General features: G+C 43.4%; 1 protein-coding gene across 2 annotated transcripts in view; it reads left to right on the top strand.

Annotated features, from left to right (window-relative positions):
- BUB1 (BUB1 mitotic checkpoint serine/threonine kinase) overlaps positions 1 to 21,876 on the top strand; it is an 88,168-nt gene that overhangs the window by 9,001 nt on the left and 57,291 nt on the right. Inside the window, exons 2-3 of one of the 2 annotated variants that reach the window (XM_063594542.1) lie at positions 6,816 to 6,897; positions 8,037 to 8,151. The exons of the other annotated variant lie outside the window; for it this stretch is intronic. The gene's annotated coding sequence lies outside the window, so the exon portion shown is untranslated. The remainder of the gene's footprint in view (positions 1 to 6,815; positions 6,898 to 8,036; positions 8,152 to 21,876) is intronic. 2 annotated transcript variants of the gene reach the window in all.

The raw sequence follows: 21,876 nt of genomic DNA, 5'->3' as shown, positions 1-21,876 counted from the left end.
GATGAACATCGGTGCGAAAATCCTCAATAAAATACTGGCAAACTGAATCCAGCAGCACATCAAAAAGCTTATCCACCAAGATCAAGTTGGCTTCATCCCTGGGATGCAAGGCTGGTTCAACATACACAAATTAATAAATGTAATCTATCACATAAACAGAACCAAAGACAAAAAACACACAATTATCTCAATAGATGCAGAAAAGGCCTTTGACAAAATTCAACATCCCTTCATGCTAAAATCTCTCAATAAACTAGGTATTGATGAAATGTATCTCTAAATAATAAGAGCTATTTATGACAAACCCACAGCCAATATCATACTGAATGGGCAAAAACTGGCACAAGACAGGGATGTCCTCTCTCGCCACTCCTATTCAACATAGTGTTGGAAGTTCTGACCAGGGCAATCAGGCAAGAGAAAGAAATAAGGGGTATTCAATTAGGAAAAGAGGAAGTCAAATTGTCCCTGTTTGCAGATGACATGATTGTATATTTAGAAAACCCCATAATCTCAGCCCAAAATCTCTTTAAGCTGATAAGCAACTTCAGCAAAGTCTCAGGAGACAAAATCAATGTGCAAAAATCACAAGCATTTCTATACACCAATAACAGACAGAGAGCCAAATCATGAGTGAACTCCCATTCACAATTGCTACAAAGAGAAAAAAATACCTAGGAATCCAACTTACAAGGGACGTGAAGGACCTCTTCAAGGAGAACAGCAAACCACTGCTCAATGAAATAAAAGAGGATACAAACAAATGGAAGAACATTCCATGCTCATGGACAGGAAGAATCAATATTGTGAAAATGGCCATACTGCCCAAGGTAATTTATAGATTCAATGCCATCCCCATCAAGCTACCAATGACTTTCTTCACAGAATTAGAAAAAACTACTTTAAAGTTCATATGGAACCAAAAAAGAGCCCACATCGCCAAGACAATCCTAAGCCAAAAGAACAAAGCTGGAGGCATCACGCTACCTGACTTCAAACTATACTACAAGGCTACAGTAACCAAAACAGCATGGTACTGGTACCAAAACAGAGATATAGACCAATGGAACAGAACAGAGGCCTCAGGATTAACACCACACATCTACAACCATCTGATCTTTGACAAACCTGAGAAAAACAAGCAATGGGGAAAGGATTCCCTATTTAATAAATGGTGCTGGGAAAACTGGCTAGCTGTATGTAGAAAGCTGAAACTGGATCCCTTCCTTATGCCTCATACAAAAATTAATTCAAGGTGGATTAAAGGCTTAAATGTTAGACCTAAAACCATAAAAACCCTAGAAGAAAACCTAGGCAATACCATTCAGGACATAGACATGGGCAAGGACTTCATGTCTAAAACACCAAAAGCAATGGCAACAAAAGCCGAAAGAGACAAATGGGATCTAATTAAACTAAAGAGCTTCTGCACAACAAAAGAAAATGCCATCAGAGTGAAAAGGCAACCTACAGAATGGGAGAAAATTTTTGCAATCTACCCATCTCACAAAGGGCTAATGTCCAGAATCTACAAATAACTTAAACAAATTTACAAGAAAAAATCAAACAACCCCATCAAAAGGTGGGCAAAGGATATGAACAGACACTTCTCAAAAGAAGACATTTATGCAACCAACGGACACATGAAAAAATGCTCATCATCACTGGTCGTCAGAAAAATGCAAATCCAAACCACAGTGAGATTCCATCTCACAACAGTTAGAATGGCAATCATTAAAAAGTCAGGAAACAACAGGTGCTGGAGAGGATGGGGAGAATAGGAATGCTTTTACACTGTTGGTGGGAGTGTAAATTAGTTCTACCATTGTGGAAGACAGTGTGGCGATTCCTCAAGGATCTAGAACTAGAAATACCATTTGACCCAGCAATCCCATTACTGGGTATATACCCAAAGGATTATAAATCATGCTACTATAAGGACACATGCACACATATGTTTATTGTGGCACTATTCACAATAGCAAAGACTTGGAACCAATCCAAATGTCCATCAGTGATAGACTGGATTAAGAAAATGTGGCACAAATGCACAATGGAATACTATGCAGCCACAAAAAAGGATGAGTTCATGTCCTTTGTAGGGACATGGATGAAGCTGGAAACCATCATTCTGAGCAAACTATCGCAAGGACAGAGCACCAAACACCATATGTTCTCACTCATAGGTGGGAGTTGAACAATGAGAACACTTGGACACAAGATGGAGAACGTCACACACTGGGGCCTGTCATGGGTTGGGGGGATGGGGGAGGGATAGCATTAGGAGAAATACCTAATGTAAATGACGAGTTAATGAGTGCAGCAAAACAACATGGCACATGTATACATGTGTAACCTGCGCGTTGTGCACATGTACCCTAGAACTTATAATAGTAATAATAATTAAAGATTAATCCTGGGTTCTACCTCCCAGAGGTTCTGATGCAGTTGGGGTCTGCATGTGACCTGGACTTCAGTAGGATCTTTAAAAGCTGTTAAGATGATTGTCATATGCTGTGGGGATTGAGAATCACCACTCCCACAGTTGCCAATGCCTCCCATAGTTGGGATGCTGTTTTGAGGTTTGCAGCCACATTTAAGCTGCATCTGGGGAAACATCTGCTATTTGGTCTTTGCTATTTTCATGGTAGATATGGACAGTGGTTCGCATGTAAACTTGAAAAGTATGTGAAGTTGTGGAATGGGGTGTCTAACATAATCCACATTCTTGGGTTGGGTAAAAACAGTTTGTTTTATGGGAAAATACAAATGGCCTTAGTTCAAATAAACATGCTTATTACAGTAAAGTCTGTCTTCTAAGAGTACCGCTTCCCACACGGAACGCAGGACACTTAGAAGTTGCGCACAAATGGGAGGGAGGAGGAGAAGGAAGACAATCAGAACCAAAGCATAAAGGAAATGCGATTTTAAAAGGAGACAGATGTCAGAAATGTAATACCAGTTAAGAATGGGAAAGCTTTGAAACGTTAGTGTGAGGGTGAAGTGGCTATTATGATAGAATCAGCAGATTTTAAAACAGCAAGGATGAGTTCAGATGGCAGTTGGTGGGGGTGATGAGGTGCTGGTCATTCAATGTCTGGGGTCTGGGATCTGTCTCGTGGAGATGACCCCGAGGGCCTGACTGGCTGAGGCATTGCTGGTGAGTGTTTTTTTCCTTTCTCTACCTGGAGGGCATATGAAGGATGCATCTCAAATCCGTGAGTGTTGAACTGCTTATGTTTGTGGACAAATGGCCTCACTGGGACTGTAAGGATGTTTGTAGCATCACTGGGGACAACAGTGGCCTTAAAAGATCTTTGCCAGAAATATTTTTTTAAAAGCCTCAATGTCAGAACTCTTCAAGTATGATCTTTTTGAGGCTTAATGGAATTTTCTTAAAGTTGGTGTGTGTTCATTAAAAAAAAAAAATCAACTCTTGCTGATGCGATATACTCTCTATATTTAGGTAGAAAAAATATAGAGAAATATATTTTCTACCTAAAATATATTTCTAAGCATGTCCTGGGAACTGTATTCTTCCTCAGTGTTAAAGATTTTCAATGAAAAAAATAATTGATATTAATGGTTTTCCTACTAGAATTTTTTTAAATATGTAAAAGAAAAATGTTTGGCTGGGCATTGTGGGTCACGCCTGTAATCTCAGCACTTTGGGAGGCCGAGGTAGGCGGATCACTTGAGGTTAGGAGTTTGAGACCAGCCTGGCCAACATGGTGAAACACTGTCTCTACTAAAATTAGAGAAACTAGACTGGCATGGTGGCACGTGCCTGTAATCCCAGCTACTCAGGAGGCTGAGGCAGGAGAATCGCTTGAAACCGGGAGGTGGAGGTTGCAGTGAGCCGAGATTGTGCCACTGCACTCCAGCCTGTGTGACAAAGTGAAACTCTATCTCGAAAAGGAAAAAAAAAAGAAAAATGTGTGATAAGTGTTAAACACATTTACATGGTGCTTCTTAGATTTTAATAAACTGCCTGTAAGAATTGCCATACCAACCCTGAGCATACCTGTTACTCAAAAAGCGATCGGCTCTTACGGCAGTTAATTCATCTATGAGATTACTGTTCTACATCAACTTTTTTAATCCAAGTATTTGTCTTTCATTTTGGGCATTTTAACAGCTTTTTTAGATTATAATAGACATACACTAAACTACATTTATTTGAAGTATGCAGCTTGATGAGTTTTGGTGTATGAATGCCCTTGTGATAGTAATGCCATGATAAGAATAATGAACATATCAGTCACCCCTATATGTTTTCTTATGCCTATTTGTAATCTCTCTCTCTCTCAGTTCTCTTTGTTCCACTCTTTTTTTTTTTTTTTTTTTTTTTTGAGACGGAATCTCTCTCTGTCACCCAGGCTAGAGTGCAATGGCACAATCTCGGCTCGCTGCAACCTCCGCCTCCCGAGTTCAAGCTATTCTCCTGCCTCAGCCTCTCAAGTAGCTGGGATTACAGGTGCATGGCACCATGCCTGGCTAGTTTTTGTATTTTTAATAGAGACGGGGTTTCATCTTGTTGGCCAGGCTAGTTTTAAACTCCCGACCTCAAGTGATCTGCCCACCTCAGCCTCCCAAAGTGCTGGGATTATAGGCATGAGCCACCATGCCCAGCCTGTTCCCATCTTCCTCCCCCTGCCAGCACACGACCACTGATGCGGGTTCTGTCACTGTAGGTTAGTTTTCATTTTCCAGAATTTTATGCAGATGGAATCATACGGTGAGTACTCTTTTGGGGGTTGGTTGGCTTCTTTCACTCGGCACAGTTATTTTGAGATTCATCCATTTTGTTGCATCTATTGGTTACTCATTCCTTTTTATTGCTGAGTAGTATTCCATTGTAGAGATACAGTACACTTTGTTTATCCACTCACCTGTCTGTGGACATTTTGGTTTCTAGTTTTGGGCTGTTAAGCTGGGATGAACGTATGTGTATGTGTGCAGCTTTGGGATGAGGTGTCTAACATGAGCCACATACTTGGGTTGGATGTACTAGTCTTTGTGTGGACATATGCTGTCTTTCCTTTTGGAAAACACTTCAAAGTAGCATGGCTGGGTCATACTTTTTAACGTTTTAAGAAACTACCAAACTGTCTTCCAAAGTAAATGTGCCATTTTCTATTCCAACCAGCAACGTATGAGAGTTCCAGTTGCTCCACATCTTTGGCAAAACTTGCAAATATAAAAGGAATTTTGTGTTTTGTGTTTATATGTATATAAATATATAATGTAGTGTAAATACACATAGTATATAATTTTGTGTTACAGATTTGTTTGTATGTATATGTATATATACAGTAATGCGTCACTTAACAACAGGGATATATTCTGAGAAATGGATCACTGGGGGATTTCATCATTGTGCAAATATCATACAATGTACTTACACAAACTTAAATGGCATAACTTACTAGACACCTAGGCTGTAGACTATTTTTCTAGGCTACAAACCTGTAGAGCATATTACTGTACTGAATATGGCAGGTAACTGTAACACAATGGTGTATTCGTGTATCTCAACATAGAAAAGGTACAGTAAAAATATGGTATAAAAGGTAAAAGATGAATAGGGCACTTCCCATGAATGGAGCTTGCAGGACTGGCAGTTGTCCTGGGTAAGTCAGTGAATGAGTGGTGAGTAAATGTGAAGGTCTAGGAATCACTGCACACTACTGTAGACTTTAGAAACACTGTACAGTTGACTACATTTATAAAAAATATTTTTCTTTCTTCAATAACAAATTAACGTTAGCTTACTATAAATTTTCAACTCCATAAACGTTTTGATTCTTTTGCAATAGCAGCTTAAAACACATTGCATAGCTATACTAAATATTTTCTTTCTTTATATCCTTATCCTATAAGCTTTTTTCTATTTTTAAACTTAAAAAATGTTAACTTCATAAACTCTTTATTAAAAACTAAGACACAAACGTATGCATTGGCCTAGGCCTACACAGGGTCAGGACCCTCAATATCACTGTCTTCCACTTCTGCATCTCGTCCCACTGGAAGGTCTTCAGGGGCCATAACACTTATGGAGCTGTCACCTCCTGGAATAACAATGCCTTCTTCTGGAATCCTCCTGAAGGACTTGCCTGAGGCTGTTTTACAGTTAACTTTTTTTTTTAATAAGTAGGAGTGCAATCTAAAATAACCATAAAAAGTATAGTGTAGTAAATACATAAACCAGTAACATAATCATTTATTATCATTATCAAATATTATGTACCATACATAATTGTATGTGCTAGAATTTTATACGACTGGCCGTGGAGGTTTGTTGACACCAGCATCACCACAATTTTGTATTTTGTTGTGCTATGACCTCACTAGGTGGTAGGAATTTTTCAGCTCATTATAATCTTATGGGAACCCTGTTATATATGTGGTTCATTGTTGACCAGAATGTTACAGGGCACATGACCGTATATATATTTGTATATACATGTGTACCTAACCATATATTAATATATGTATGTATGAATATACCATTTAGGTACAAATACATGCTCTAGTCAATGCTTATTTACATTTCCTCTGAGAGCCTATATTTGAATTCAAGAAAGTGGAGTGTGTCTGGACCTGGTCCCACTGCAGGATTCTCAGTGCTCAAAGAGACATTGGAGGTGTGGAGACAACACTGTTTAGATGTTGGCTACCTCTGGGAGAGTGGGTCTGGGGAGAGGCGAAGGGGAGCTTCCTTTTATACTCAGTGCATACTTAACAAAGGAAAAAGAAAAGTATCCTCTCCTCCTCTGACTTGGTCTCCCTTACTCTGTCTCAATGGGGAACAGGACCTTCTCCTGGCAGCTGCCTATGTTTTGGATGCCCAGTACAACAGAAATGTTCCATTTGAAACTCACCTCAGGCCATCAGGTAACTAACATGTTAAACCATCATGTAGAACCACCTGTCCTTCAGCACTTGATACTCTTGAACTTGAACCCAAACTGAAGGCATTGTTTACACAGATATTTTAAGAAGTATATAGGGTACAGCACATAGATTTGGACGTAATCCAATACTTTTTTTTTTTTTTTTTGAGACAGGGTCTTGCTTTGTTGCCTGGGCTGGAGTTCAGTGGTGTGATCATGGCTCACTGCAGCCTTGAACTCCGGGGCTCAAGTGATCCTCCCACCAAGGCCTGGGATTAGATATGTGAGCCACCATGCCTGGCTGAATTTTTTTTTTTTTTTTTGAGTTATAAGAGCATGGGCCTCACACGCAGGGAAGCATTCAATAAATAGATTAAGATCAGACAAATGAGTAAAATGAGCAATACCCAGCATAGAAGCTAGGGCATTCAAGGGAAGAACTTGCCATTGTCTTTTCCTTTTATGTCATCCTCTTAGAGTTACCTCAAGTGAAAAGGCTTTTTTGTCCTGTCCATTGTTTTGTGATGCAATCCATATGTTTGCTGTTCTCATGGGAATTCAGCTTTTTCTCTATCACCCCCTACAGGTGCTCAGCCTGTTTATCACTAGGGCTCAGCCTCAGGGCCTCCCAAGGCAGCCAATACCTCATCCCTGGATGTTGCCGAGCATGTTTGGGGTACTGTCCCCACCTGGGGAGAGACTGGCATGACCTTTTGCCAGATCTCTTCTGAGTCTATCATGTTAAGATGGGATGATGTACATTTTAAAATTGGATTAGGCCACCATGCCACATCATAATAGGCCCCTTTAACTGAGGGTTTAATCTGTGTCCGTCACTGTTCAAGTCCTCTGCAAGTATTCTCTTATTACTATCACAACAACCCCATGGGAAGGTATAATCTTAGCTTGAGACTGTTAAGAAAATGTGCTTTGAGATATGATGATATGCTTGATTTTTTTGTGTTAGTGTTTGTAGTATATGATCATTAAATACTGCCTCCTGCTCCCTAGAATTTAAAGGAAACATGACTAAGCCTTAACTTTCTTATTTTACCCAGCATTAGTTCTTTAAAGAGATGTTTGGGTGCTGTGTAGCTCCTGTTCGTTGTTTATAATCACTTTTGTCTTTTTCTTCTCCAGACGTTACTATTTTTATAACCACTAGACAACACAGGTTGCCGCATACTTCTTTATTTGTGTAGACCTCGCTCTTGCCCTGTTTGAAGAGCCTGAGTTGCTTCCCCTGCCTTTCTTGGTAAGCAAGCCATAGCAGATGGCTAGCCAGATTTGGTCATAGATGATTGGGCCTTGTGCCTCTTCTTTTTTTCCCCTCAAATTTCAACAAATATGAATTAGATGTTATTTATTTTTTTTGCTGGGGGATTAGAGAAGTTCTGTCTACTCACCAAACACATGCTTCCTTCATAACGCATTTTAAGTGCAGTGGGAGATTTTGGTCTTCTGTGCACACACACACAAAATCAGAGATGGTTCAATGATGTTTTCAAAGCCAATTTACTTACTGCCAAGTAGATGATGTTCTCATATAGTGTAATATGCAACTTGTACATGCCAAATTTTCAGCTTTTTTTCATAGTCATAAATTATTAGAGTATTTATTGGTGCTTAGGGGCTGATCACATTTGATTTTGAGTAATGTATCAAATTCACCAGCCAATCCAGAGAGGTCTAAATAGTAGACCAGTGCCCTGCCCATGTTGATTTCTGATTCGTCATTACTCTTACCTCTGTCTTAATAGCTGTCATTTGCTCCCTGCTTGCTATCTGCTGGGTGATCTCAATGCTTTCTCTGTATTCTCCTTAAGCCTTACAGGGACTCAATGGGATGTGCCTGCTGTTATTATACCCATTTTAACAGATAAGGAAGCTGAGCCTAGAAAGATTGTATAACTTGTCCAAGGTTACTAGGCAACAAAGGCAGAACTAGGCTTCAAGCCTAAGCCTGATTTCAAAGCTTTTGCTTTTTAACAACCACACAGACCCTTTTTTATTCTTCCTTATTTCAGTTATCAATTGCACAAACATATTTACAAACCATCCTAAAACTCAAACACTTAAAACAAGGGTTGGGAAACCATGGCCTGTGGGACAAATTCAGCTGCTGCTTATTTTTGTACAGCCTATGAGCTAAGAATGGTGCTACAAATGGAATGTTTGTGTGTTCCCAAAATTCGTATTTCGAAACCTAGTCCCAGTGTGGAGGTATTTGGAGGTGATCAGATAATGAGGGCAGAGCCCATCTCATGAATGGGATTAGTCCCCTCATAAAAGATGCTTCAAGGAGCTCCCTTGCCCCTTCTGTCAAGTGAGAACGCCACAAAAAAATGGCTGTCTGTGAACCAGAAAGTGGGCCCTCATCAGACACCAAATTTGACAGTGCTTTGATCTTGGACTTCCCAGCCTCCAGAGCTGTGAGAAATAAATTTCTGTTGTTTATGAGCCACCCAGTCTATGGTATTCTGTTATAGCAGCCTGATCAGACTAAGACAAATAGTTTTTACATTTTAAAATGACTAGGAAAAAGGACACTGAAGATTAATATTTTGTGACACATGGAAGTGATATGAAATACAAATTTTGCTGTCTGCAAATAATGTTTTATGGGAACATAGCCACACTTATTCATTTATGTGTTGTCTTTGGCTGCTTTGGAGCTACATCAACAGTTTAGTGGTTGTGACAGAGACTGTAAGACTTGCAAAGCTTCACATGTTTACTTTAACAGAAAGAGTTCACTAACCCCTAGCTTTAGAGAACAACAGCCTTTTATTATCTCCCATGACTCTGTGGGACATTGGCTCAGGTGGTGTGGCTGGGGTGGTAGATGTCTGGAAGCTCTTAGATCTCTGGAGGCTGGAACATCCAAGGTAGCTCTCTCACGTGGCTGGCAGGAGCTGCTGGCTGTAGCTGTGGCCCCGGCCCTCTTCTATGTAGCTGCTCCACGTGGCTTAGGCTTTTCCCAGTGGGTGGCTGGGTCCAGGAAGGAGCATCCCAGTGTGCTGCACCATCAAACCTCTGCTTGCATCACACTTGCTGATGTCTTGTTGTCAATCACATGCCAAAACCTGAGTCAACTTGGGAGGCCACTGCAAAGGGGGTGAAAACTGTAAGTGTGGCTCACTGAGGCTGCCCAAGTGACATCCACCAACTGTCTTACAATAAAGATCCGGCAATTAATGAATTCTCTGGATAGAAGACTTTTATCCCAATAACAGTCAACACAAACATAAAATCTGAAGAAACAGAGCTGTGCATTCACAAACCTGGACAGAGTGTTGTCTATCCCTCCTTAGCACTGGTCCACTCTGGCCAAGGTAGGAATCCCACAGAGTGGTCTTAGCCATTTGCCTCTTTTCCTGAGTCCTCATCCCCTGTCTGTTATTGGTCATGTATAACTTTGGGTTGGCTGCCTGAGTTTCAGAGTGTTCCTTCAGCCAGCCCTTGTACTGTAAATCTCCAAAGTCCAGTGTGTTCTGAGGGCTTTGGCCCCCATCCAGCATTACCACGCAAGTCTTGTTTTAAGCAAGGATGTCCTGAAAATTGCCTAAGGCCCTTTTGCAAAGCTGGACTTGACATTGGGTCTCTATAGTTCTTCAAGAGTCAACAGACTGAGAGCTAGAACATTTGCAAGGGGCTGCAGCCCAGTCTGTGCACAGACCCATGAGGGCTGGAACTAGGGGGCAATGATAGTGTCCCCTGCTGCTTTCAGGCCCACAGCCAGCCCCTTCCTCCTGTCTCTAGCTCTCACTCAAGACTTTTCCCTCTTTTTAGCCTAAGTCAAGTTGTCCCTTTCTCCATCTCTTCCTATCTTCCACCTGTCTCTCCCCATTGATGGAGGAACGTGCCCTTGTTAGGAAGTTGTTACTGCATCCCAACAGCCTCAGGCAAACCTTGGGCTGCAGTCATGGGCTTCAAGTCTAGCAGGTACAGGAGTCTGGAGTTGGCACCCATAATCTACAGAGGGAGGCCCATCAGGACTTCGGTCTTGATCTCAGTGGGCTCCATCCTCGTCTCTAACCAGCCTCATATAGGCAGCAGGGCTGCAGTGGCAGTGATGTTTATGGAAGGACCCATTATTCCCAAACACATCTTTGGGGAATTACCTTACCGTTAGAGAAATGGGACTTCTAGGTGTCTGGAATTTGAACATGGGGAATTTGAGAGCATAGACAATCTCTGCCTCTGACCTCCCTCTTTTCTGGGGAAATGTGTTCTTCGTCCTTAGCCTGCTGGTGCAGCCCCTCCCAGGAATCCCTGCCAGTGTGGGTCATGGAGATTGTGACTCAGTGGCAGATTTCCCTTTCAGAGGAAGAAGCCATTCTAACCGGCAGAAAATGTTGCTGCAATTTTCAGTAAAATTAAGGGACATGGCAAATTCTCAGAGGGTGCCAGGCAGGAAAGGTAGGGTAGTGGCAGGGGACAGGGGGTGGTACTGGATAACTAAAGCTGAGCCTCCCCATGGCAAGCCCTCGTGCTCAGCCTCTGTTTTCTCCTTGCAGGCCACCTCAATAGCAGAAGTACTCTGCCTGACTGCATACTTTGGCAGACTGGTACATTTTGCAAAAGTCACTCCTCAAATGGTTTTCTGGAAGGATACAAAAGACATCTGCACCATGGTAACCATAGTGGCGAGTGTTCATTGTAGTACCTGTAAGAGTTTATGACCGAAGGCAGGAGCCATGAAGAAAAAAGACTCAATAGATTTGCTTTTGATGAAACAACAACACTTCCATACGGTGAACGCCATAAGCACAACTGCAAGCAAACCACAAACTGAAGAACAAATAGGGCAAAATGTGGCAGTGCAGACATTTCTGCATATCAAGAGCACTTCCAAATTACAGGAAAAAAAAGATATCTCAATAGATAATTTTGCTGAAGATAAGTGAAGGCAACTCATAAGGAAAAAATATGTAAAATGGCCGATAGGAAAGATGTTTAACATCACTAATTAAAAATTATAGAATAAAACAACAATAAAATACCATGTGTTTGCCTATAAAACAATCTTAGCAAGATTGAAAACAAACTTTTTGTAATTTCAATTTTTAGTTTAGATTCAGGTGGTACATGTGCAGGTTTGTTACATGGGTATATTTCGTGATGGTGAGGTTTGGGGTACAACTGATCCCATCACTCAGGTAGTGAGCCTAGAATCCAGCAGGTAGTTTTTCAACCCTTCCCCTCCTCTGTCCCTTCCCCTCAGGAGTCCCCAGTGTCTACTGTTGCCATCTTTGTGTCCATGAGTACCCAGTGTTTAGCTCCTACTTATAAGTGACAACATGCGGTATTTGGTTTTCTGTTCTCTGTTAATTCACTTAGGATGATGGCCTCTGGCTGCATCCATACTACTGCAAAGGACATAATTTCATTCTTTTTAAATGACTGCATAGTATTCCATGGTGTATATGTACCACATTTTCTTTGCCTAACCCACCATTGATGAGCACCTAAGTTGCTTCCATGTCTTTGCCATAAAACAAATGTTCTTACACCCTACAGGAGAGAGGAATAAAACTGTCTTTCTGGAAGGCTCTTTGGCAGCTCCTTTCAAAAGCCTTGAAGGTGAATATATTTTAACCCTGGACTTCCATTCCTGGGAATTTATCTGTAGGAAAGAAGGATGCATTCAGAGATTTAGCCACAAAATTGGTGGTGGCTGACTGTTTATAATATTGAAAAATTGGAAACAACCTGATTTCCAGACAAAAATTATAAGACATATGTCTTAAGTAGAATGTGATATATTCGTGCAGCCTCCTGTGCTGTCCTCTCACTCCTTTGCTCCATCTGTTATTGGAAAGGTCCTGGGAATGAGACCTGCCTTTTTAGCCTGGCCTGCAAAGCCACCTTCCATAGGTCCTCATCACTTTCTGCTGCTTCCCTTTGCCCCCACTCCCAGGACCCTCTGCTTCCCAACATGCCAGCCCAGTACTTCCTCAAGAGTCCTTTTATTCTATCTTCCTGTCTAGCTCTTGACCTTCCTGAGTTTTTATTAAAGCTCTGCTGTGCTGTAGGTTACATCAGAGAGTGCCTCCTCCATGAAGCCCCTCAAATATCTTAACCCTTGGTGATCCACCTGTCCTCGCTCCCCTGGGACAGCCACACTGGTTTCCTCCAGTGCGGCAGTTGTGAACCAGCCTCATTTCTTAGCTGTTTCCCCCGCCTGTGGGCGGCAAGCCACTCAGGTGCCAAGGCAAGAGACTGAAGGCAAAAACTGTTCCAGTATAATAAAGAAAATATACAGAATAAGAATAGTTATACTAGAAATAGATTATAGATATGATTATATATGAATATCATTAATCATTAGTTTGTTAACATTACTCTTTATTCCAATATTATAATAATCTTTGTTCTACAATTATAACTTAGTTAAAACCAGGCCATACAGAGATAGGAGCTGAAGGGACACGGTGAGAAGTGACTGGAAGACAAGAGCGTGAGCCCTCTGTTACGCCTGGAAAAGGCCACTAGAGGGCTCCCTAGTCTAGCGGTAACGCCAGCACCTGGGAAGACGCCCCTTAGGTAGCGGACCTCGGTCTAGCGGTAGCGTCAGTGCCAATGGAAGGCACTATGGAGTCTCCCTTTCCTTGGGGGAGTTAGAGAAGACTGCTGTACCACCTCTTGTGGAAGGCCTGACATCAGTCAGCCCCGCCCACAGCCATCTGGAGCCCGGAACGTCTCCCTGTGATGCTGTGCTTCAGCGGTCACGCTCCTGATCCACTTTCATGTTCCACCCTGTACACCTGGCTCTGCCTTCTAGCTAGCAGTAGCAGAATTAGTGAAAGTACTAAAAGTCTTTGAAATGCATAGAAGAAATAATGGCATAAGCTGTCCTCTCTCTCCGCCTCACTGCCAAACAGGGAGGGTCCCCTGTCCAGTGGACACGTGACTCATGTGACCTTATCAATCATTGGAGATGACTCACACTCCTTACCCTGCCCCTTTTGCCTTGCGTCCAGTAAATACCAGCACAGCCAGGTATCTGGGGCCACTATAGGTCTCCGCGTCTAGGTGGTAGTGGTCTCCCGGGCCCAGCTGTCTTTACTTCTCTTTGTCTTGTGTCTTTATTTCTACGATCTCTCATCTCTGCACACGAGGAGAAAAATCCACAGACCGTGTAGGGCTGGACCCTACACCCGTCCCGTGCGGCGTGCCCTTTGAGGGGAAGGAGCTCACTAGATCCTCTGTGCCTTACCACCAAAGGGGCTAAATTCAAGTTTTTTTGATGATGGTACATTGTTCTTTTCTACTTATATTTTTCTAAAATACACTAGGTTCTTCTTTTGGCCATCTTCACCTTAATCTCTTGCCCATAAACCTGACATTAATAAAGATTAATAGGTGTTGTCTGTATTCTAGATATTCTCATCTCTGTTACTAGGCTACACCTCCTTTCTTTTACATGTCAAATTGAAGAGAAGGTCAATAGGGTGTAGTGTGGAAAGATGTCCCAGTGTGATTAATAGCAAGGGCTCAGCCCTCAGACTGTCTGGGTTCCAGTCCCAGCTCTGCCCTGGATAGCTGTGTGATCAGGGGCTACATGCTTACCCTCTCTGTGCCTCAAGCTCCTCCTCCAGCAATAGTGCCCACCTAATTGGTGTGATGAGTCTAAAATCATCTACAAGAGGTGCTTGTTATAGTACATGGAACACAGTAAAACGTCAAACATTAGTTATTATTAATGTCATATTACAAAAGTGGTACTATGCTGTCTATGAAACGTGCTTTTTCACATAACATTGTACCTCTCCTGGGTTGGTGAACACCCATCCACTGTCCTTGGACAGTGTAATACTGACATCTCTGGCCTGTGTCTCTCACAGCTGACCTTGATCGATCTGATTATCTGTGGGTCCCTGGAAGCTATTAACATCCGCAGCATCAGATGGTCAAGGGCCTTAAGGCCGGTCTTCCTAATTAACTTCCCTGAAAGTCGTCAGGTAAGCTTATGACTTAGGATACGTGATGGTTTGTTTTTGCAGAAAGTTAGCTTGTTTCTTGTAAATAAAGTAACATTTTGTCTCCATAGATCTGAAGGGCTTTCCAAAGCCTCCAGAACACCCTGCCCAATATCCTCTACGTCTTCTATTGTTCATGTTCAGTGTGCTGATGTTCTGCCTGATGGCCTTGAAGCTTTTTGGGAATCGATGAGCACACTTCTCTGGAAGTTTCTGCCTGGGAATTCTCCCATATTTAGGTTGAGCCTGTTGGTGGCACAATCTGTCACCAAACACAATCTTCCGTGTTCAAACACTGCAGGAGTGCTCTTGAAAGGGAAAAAGTGTATCAGTGTATTAATTTACGTGTGTGGTTTTCACTTTATGTTTTTGGTTCCTCTTTAGTGGTCTGAAAACAGCAGAGGGATCGCCTTAGTTTGAAAACATTCTGGAGATAGCATTTGAGCTCTACATGCTGGTCACTACAGCGAACAGCCCTGACATCATGTCCGCGCATCCTTGATCCGTGTTCATGAACATCTTTTACCATAACAGAATTCACACTATTCAAAGCGGCCGTCTCCTGACTCTAGTAGGGCTGTGAGAGGACAAAGAGTGATTTTCTGTTTAGTCCTATTCACTGTAAAAGTTTTGAAGAATATAAAATTTTACACCGCTAGTAGCCTATCCTCTCTACTTAACACTAAATTTAAATGAATTCTTTCAAAATGGAAAGGAACAGGAGACATCTCTTGAGATACAATTCTTAATATTTGAGCCCACTTTCTATTCTGGAATCTTCTTTGAGTCTTGAATTTAAAGACATAAGCCATCTTTGTAAAGGAATCATGTCTGGTTCTCCTAAGCATTGATGCAGTTTTTTGGCTACATCAAACAGGAAATAAATGTAAACATAACTAATTGTTGGGGTGATCAGACCCAACACCAGGTTGTGGGGGTGACAAAGTCCAGCGGAGTCAAAGGATTGAGAAAAGACAGTTTGAGAGACAGAAGTGGGACCAAGGGGCCATCGCAATCATGGAGGCTGCAAAGGCCCCAAGCTCTGGGAGCCCAGTGCTATTTATTGGTAATCCAGCAAAGAAACAGGTGGTGAGAATGTGGAGGTTGAAAGGGCGCATTGCATTAAGCACATGATTTACACCTGTGATGGTTTAGCATTTGCTCTGCTACTTGAGATAATGGAGAGCATGTTCTTTTAACTCAAGATACAGTCGATCCTGGGAGAGCAAGGAGCATGGAGCCAGCAAGTCTAGACACATTCCAGAGCCACGAGCCCTGGATTCTATCCAAGTCACGAGGGGTTTTATGCCCTGGGCTTAGATTATGGTGCATCAGGGTAGCCTTCCACCCTTTAGCACAGAGCTTGGTGTTCCAAAGGCTACAAGGGGTTTTAGACCCTGGACCCCAGACATGTTCCAAGACTCTTTTACCTTATGTCAGACTTGCAAGCCCTGCCTCAGCTTCTCCCAACACTCAGCTTTTTCCCAACAGTAATTGCCACCTTGCTTGCAAAATGCCAATTCTCCACACGTGTGGAAATTACTTAGGAGAAAAACCTCATGGTTTTTTCTAATGACTTCTTGTTATGGATTTACCTCATGCCTAAGGGTAAAGTTATTAAGTGGTACTGCACAGAGTAGCTAGCTCTCCAGCTCTAGAGAGTGGGCAGAGCCTCACTGCAAACGTCAGTCCACATCTGCTCCAATAGTGACCTCAGAGAGGCAGGTTTTCTGTCGTCTTGTGATGTGTAGGTTCATCAGATCAACTTGTTCTTGGTTGTTGCTCACTCTTGGGCCTGGCCTTGGCCCTGGCCCTGCTTATGTTCTCTTGGGTCTTTCCTCAGACCCCTGGCTGACAGCCTAGCCAGCACCCCTTGACGTCCCCTCCTGTAGGAAATTAAGTTTCCATTAAAGGTAGAGTGAGCACCTGTCACACCTTGCCCTTCCACAGTTATCACCGGGTACCTTTCATGCATCGTCCCTGGGTGGTTAGAATATGATCTGGCCCCAGCCAAGGCAGTTGGGTGTTCCACACAGCAAGGATTACCTGACTTTGCAGTGCACAGCCCTCTTCCCAGCCATGCTTCTTATTCTCTTTGTAATTCCTAGCAAGTCACTGTCCTTTCTAGGCCTCAATTTTCTCATTGTGAAGGGAGAAAACTGAATTGGGAGATCACTAAGGTCCTGCCACTGTGAAAATTGGTGCCTCTGTAAGGTACTAAGAATTTCAGAAGGGCAGGTGTGAAGCAAGCTGTTCAGCATTAGGGATGGTGATGGCTCTGAGGCCCCATCACACCCTATGGGGGAGAGCGAATGTTACAGGAGGCTTTCTGGTGCCTCGTGCACATGGACTGTGCATGTGGGATTTTGCCTAAGGTCAGCCTTATATGCATTGTGGAACTAGGGTATGGAAAACCATGAAACATGATTATTTTCTCCTAGCATGCCTGTCTATGACTTCAACTGGTGGTATTCTTTGTACTTTATAATCTACATTATCATTAATACCTACATCTTCAAGTCTGTCTTTCTGGCCATGGTGTACAGCAATTATAGGAAGCATTTTCACATACTGTGTGTGTGTGTGTGTGTGTTTTGTAGTGATGAACAGAACTTGTTATTTACCCAATTCTATTATCTATCATAATAGTAAATTAGCTACTATAATAGACAAAAGTATGACTCTCAGTTAAATAAGAGATTTTTTAAAAATCTTGTTACAAAAGAAAAAAATAAAAATAAACCATATTGTGTTTATACCCTTAGATAGCTTCCCTCCTCCCCGAGTCCATTTAAATCTTTATCCCACCTCAAAAACAGCCCAGATTGACCCCTGGGAACATCCAGGAAAGCAATGAAGAGAGGGGTGAAATGCTCTAGGCCAAGAACTCCCAGCCTGCAGGCCTCAAAACCCTTGGAGGCTGCAGTTTTGGTCACATCCGTGAGTCTTTTTGAGAGTACGCTGCTCCTGATACTTGGACCGCTGCACTCCAAATGACCCCACAGCCAACCCCATGCTTTATGACAATGGCAGTGGAGGAGGAGAACAGACCACTTGATTCTCCTGATGGAGATTTTCTCTTTTCTCCCCATCAAGTCTGGATTTTCATCTCCAGGGTAACAAGGTACAGGAAGAGCAATCAATTGCTGCTGCAGCCAGTAATAACCAACCCAAGCCAGTTTATGGAAGCCCACAGGAAGCTTCTCTGAGCAGTATAGGTAAATCAATGTAGACCCACAGCAGTGTTTTCCCCACTGGACCTGGTGATGCCACTTGGAGGGAAAACAGGTGGGCCCAGCCCGAACTCAAACACTGTCTGCCCTGAACCCTCAGCAATCCACACCTAAGTGGCTGAAGTCAGGGGACTTCATGCTGCTAATGTCAGGGGACTTCGTGCTGCTCAGATCAGTGGCTCTCAAGTCGACCTCCACTCTGAACATGGCATTGGGAAGGGGTCTCTCTGCCAAATCGGCTCCTGCTGTATATTTGGGAGTCACACAGACACATCTACTACCTCTAGCGTCCCTCAAGAGTTTGCTGCTGCACAAATACAAAATCAAGTCGTCCTGGTTTCTCAGTGTCTTTCCTGATGCTGTTTTAGATGAGTAATGCCTGCTTGCTTTGCCTAGGCTCAGGGCACTGTGCTCCTAGGACTAGTGGCCACAACCTTGTCCTGCTGAAGGCCCGCAGGAAGCCCTCGGGACACGAGCACTTCCACTGTCTGGTGCCCTTGAACTGGTTATTTTAGGGAGATAGGGTGTGTCCAGCTATGGGCTGGTCTCTGTGGGGCTGTGACAATTCAAAGTGACAGTAAAGGGACTCAGTGTTAAAAGGTTCTCTGTGCCAGGGGTGCCTGGTGGCAGAGGCTGAGACGGACGGGTCCCAACACATCTGCCCTGCCTTACCTGTGCTCTCTAGCTACGCCCTCATCCATCTGAAGCATGTGGGTTGAAGGGGGAGGCAAGTAAGGCTATCCATGCACAAGGCTGCCCCACCCTGTGGTCTGGCAGTAGTGCATGTCTCTTTATTTTTATTTCTTTTTAAGCTCTGGGATACATGTGCAGAATGTGCAGGTTTGTTAACATAGGTATATATGTGCCATGGTGGTTTACTGCACCCATCAACCTGTCATCTAGGTTTTAAGCCCTGAATGCATAACGTATTTCTCCTAATGCTATCCCTCCCCTTACCCCCACTCCCCGACAGGCCCCAGTGTGGATGTTCCCCTCCCTAGGTCCGTGTGTTCTCATTGTTCAATTCCCACTTATGAGTGAGAGCATGCAGTGATTGGTTTTCTGTTCCTGTGTTAGTTTGCTGAGAATGATGGTTTCCAGCTTCATCCATGTCCCTACAAAGGACATGAACTCATCCTTTTTTATGGCTGCATAGTATTCCATGGTGTATTTGTGCCACATTTTCTTAATCCAGTCTATCACTGATGGACATTTGGGTTGGTTCCAAGTCTTTGCTATTGTGAATAGTGCCGCAATAAACATACGTGTGCATGTGTCCTTATGGTAGCATGATTTGTAATCCTTTGGGTATATACCCAGGAATGGGATTGCTGGGTCAAATGGTATTTCTAGTTCTAGATCCTTGAGGAATCGCCACACTGTCTTCCACAATGGTTGAACTAATTTACACTCCCACCAACGTGTAAAAGCATTCCTATTTCTCCACATCCTCTCCAGCATCTGTTTCCTGCTGTAGACACTCGAGGGAATCTCCTGGTGTGTGGGTTGCAAAAACTGTGAGAAAAGCGTAGTATCTGGGCTGGATAGTACCGTCCCTCATGGCACAGTCCCTCGTGGCTTCCCTTGGCTAGGGGAGGGAGTTCCCCAGCCCCTTGCGCTTCCCTGGTGAGGTAACGCCCCACCCTGCTTCTAATCACCCTCCGTGGGCTGCACCCACTGTCTAACCAGTCCCAGTGAGATGAACCGAGTACCTCAGTTGGAAATACAGAAATCACTCACCTTCTGCATTGGACTTGCTGGCAGCTGCAGACTGGAGCTGCTCCTATTCAGCCATCTTGCCAGATCCCCTTTATTTCTATTTCTATTTCTTTTTTTCTTGCCCACTCTCTTGTCTCCTTTATCTGGCACTCCACTTGCCACAAAAGAACCATGCCTTCTCCACACGAACCTAGTAGAAATATCTCTCAGTGTCTCACCTGCCCTTAACACATCGTCTTTTCAATATAAACATAGGAAAGAGAATCTCTCTTTCTCTTTCTGGGCTCCTGTACTCAAAGGCCCATGAATTCCACCATCTCCTTGAAACTAAGCAGAGCTGGGGCTAGGAGGAGACACAGTGCTGCAGTGCTAGTGGCATTGTTTAAAGCCCTGAGGTCCAGCTGAGTTGCAAGCCAGCTGATCCCTTGGGAAGTCTAGCTGTATGAATCAATAAATGTTCCATTTTTACTTCAAAGAAAAAAGTTGACAGAGGGAGAACGAAAGGAAACAGGCCCTTTATAACAATACAGCCATCACTATGTAGAGACTACAATCCTCTAAAGAAGTCCTGCCTTAGGGGGCCCGGTCTAGGGACCTTTTGCCACTCATCAATCCAGAGGGAGCTGACTGAGTGACAGCTCTCCAGTGGGAGCAGGGTTGGGGGTGCTGACTGGGACCACAGTGGGGGCCTGGCAGCATGATGAAGCAAGAAAGCAAAGCTGGGCTCTAGTACCAAATCCACGTCCTAGGAAGGAACTCCACTTCTGGGACTAATGGCAGAAGCTCAGACTAAGACGTAATACGTGTTTGTCCAGAGTTGACAGCAGACTCCAAACAAGTTATCAGAAATGTGGAAGTAGGAAAGTATAGTTGAAGATGATGAAGGATTAGGATGCTCCCCTACCCATAAATGCATCAAGACCCCGAAAGCAGAATCCAGGGAAGGGTACTTGGAAAGAATGGCAGCCACAAGCTCTGCTTCCAGGGACCACAGCTCTGGGTTAGGAATTAGAACAGGATTCTGGGTCCATAAAGGTAAGCATCTAAGAGCAAGAAAGGGTTCCATGCTTTGGAGAAAGACCTGGGAATGAGAAAGGATGCAATATAGAAACAGCAAGTGGAGACCAAAGCAGGAGTCCAGTTCTGAATCTGGCACCACTGGGAGAAGAGTGACTTGACTCTGCAAGTGGGGTCCAGTTCAGATAAAGAATGAGGGTGGTTCACTCCAAGAGCAGAGACACTTTGGAAATCGCATGCCAGGACCACTCAGGTCGGGTTTAAAATATGAGTTTGTCCGGGTCAGCCTTGCTCCTTTTAGCTGGCTTAACATACCCCCTCTCTGGCCAGCACACCACTGAGCTGCCAGCCCGACTCTGTCAATGACATCACTCAACAGAGCCTTCTTGACTTGCTCCCCAAATGCTCCTATGTCAGTTTAGTTCCCACCCCATTGCTGCTTCCTGGTTCCATCCCCTATCCTGAACAATTCAAGATTTGCTCTTTCCTCCATGAAGCCCTGGCCCCTTGGCTGCTTCCTTGACTTGGATCTTCTCTTCCATTTCTCTCTGCACCAAGTGTTTCCTGTGGTGACTAAACACACAGATGTGGGAGGTGTAATAATTAAAGAAAGAGGAAAGAAACACGAAGGGTGGCTTGATGGTTAACAAGGACAGGTTTATTTTAGAAAACAAACCTAGGAGGGGGTTTTGGCCAAGTTAGGTTAGAGCCCCACTTTCTTACAGGCTAAGCGTTTTTAAGGATTCAGGGTGGGAGAGTTTACTAGAGGCTTGGACTGTTTTTGTGTCTCTTTGTTGTGCTTGTTTGGGAGGGAGAGTTGTGTGTTTTCATACACCTTTCTGCAACTGCAGGCAGACCCCCGAGTCTGCTTTTAGCTTCCCTATCTTAGTGGACCTGAAGGGAAAGGAATGTGCTTATTCAGGCCTACTGTTTTACTGGGGCCCATTGTATGACAGTGAAGTTTGGCAGTTACCCAAGAGAATTCCCCCCACCTGCCTCTGTGCCCGAGCTGTTTTATCTGTGTTT

The sequence above is a fragment of the Pan paniscus genome, chromosome 12 (assembly GCF_029289425.2).
Source record: "Pan paniscus chromosome 12, NHGRI_mPanPan1-v2.0_pri, whole genome shotgun sequence".
Lineage (NCBI taxonomy): Eukaryota > Metazoa > Chordata > Mammalia > Primates > Hominidae > Pan > Pan paniscus.
This window is presented reverse-complemented; position numbering and strand designations above follow the sequence as displayed.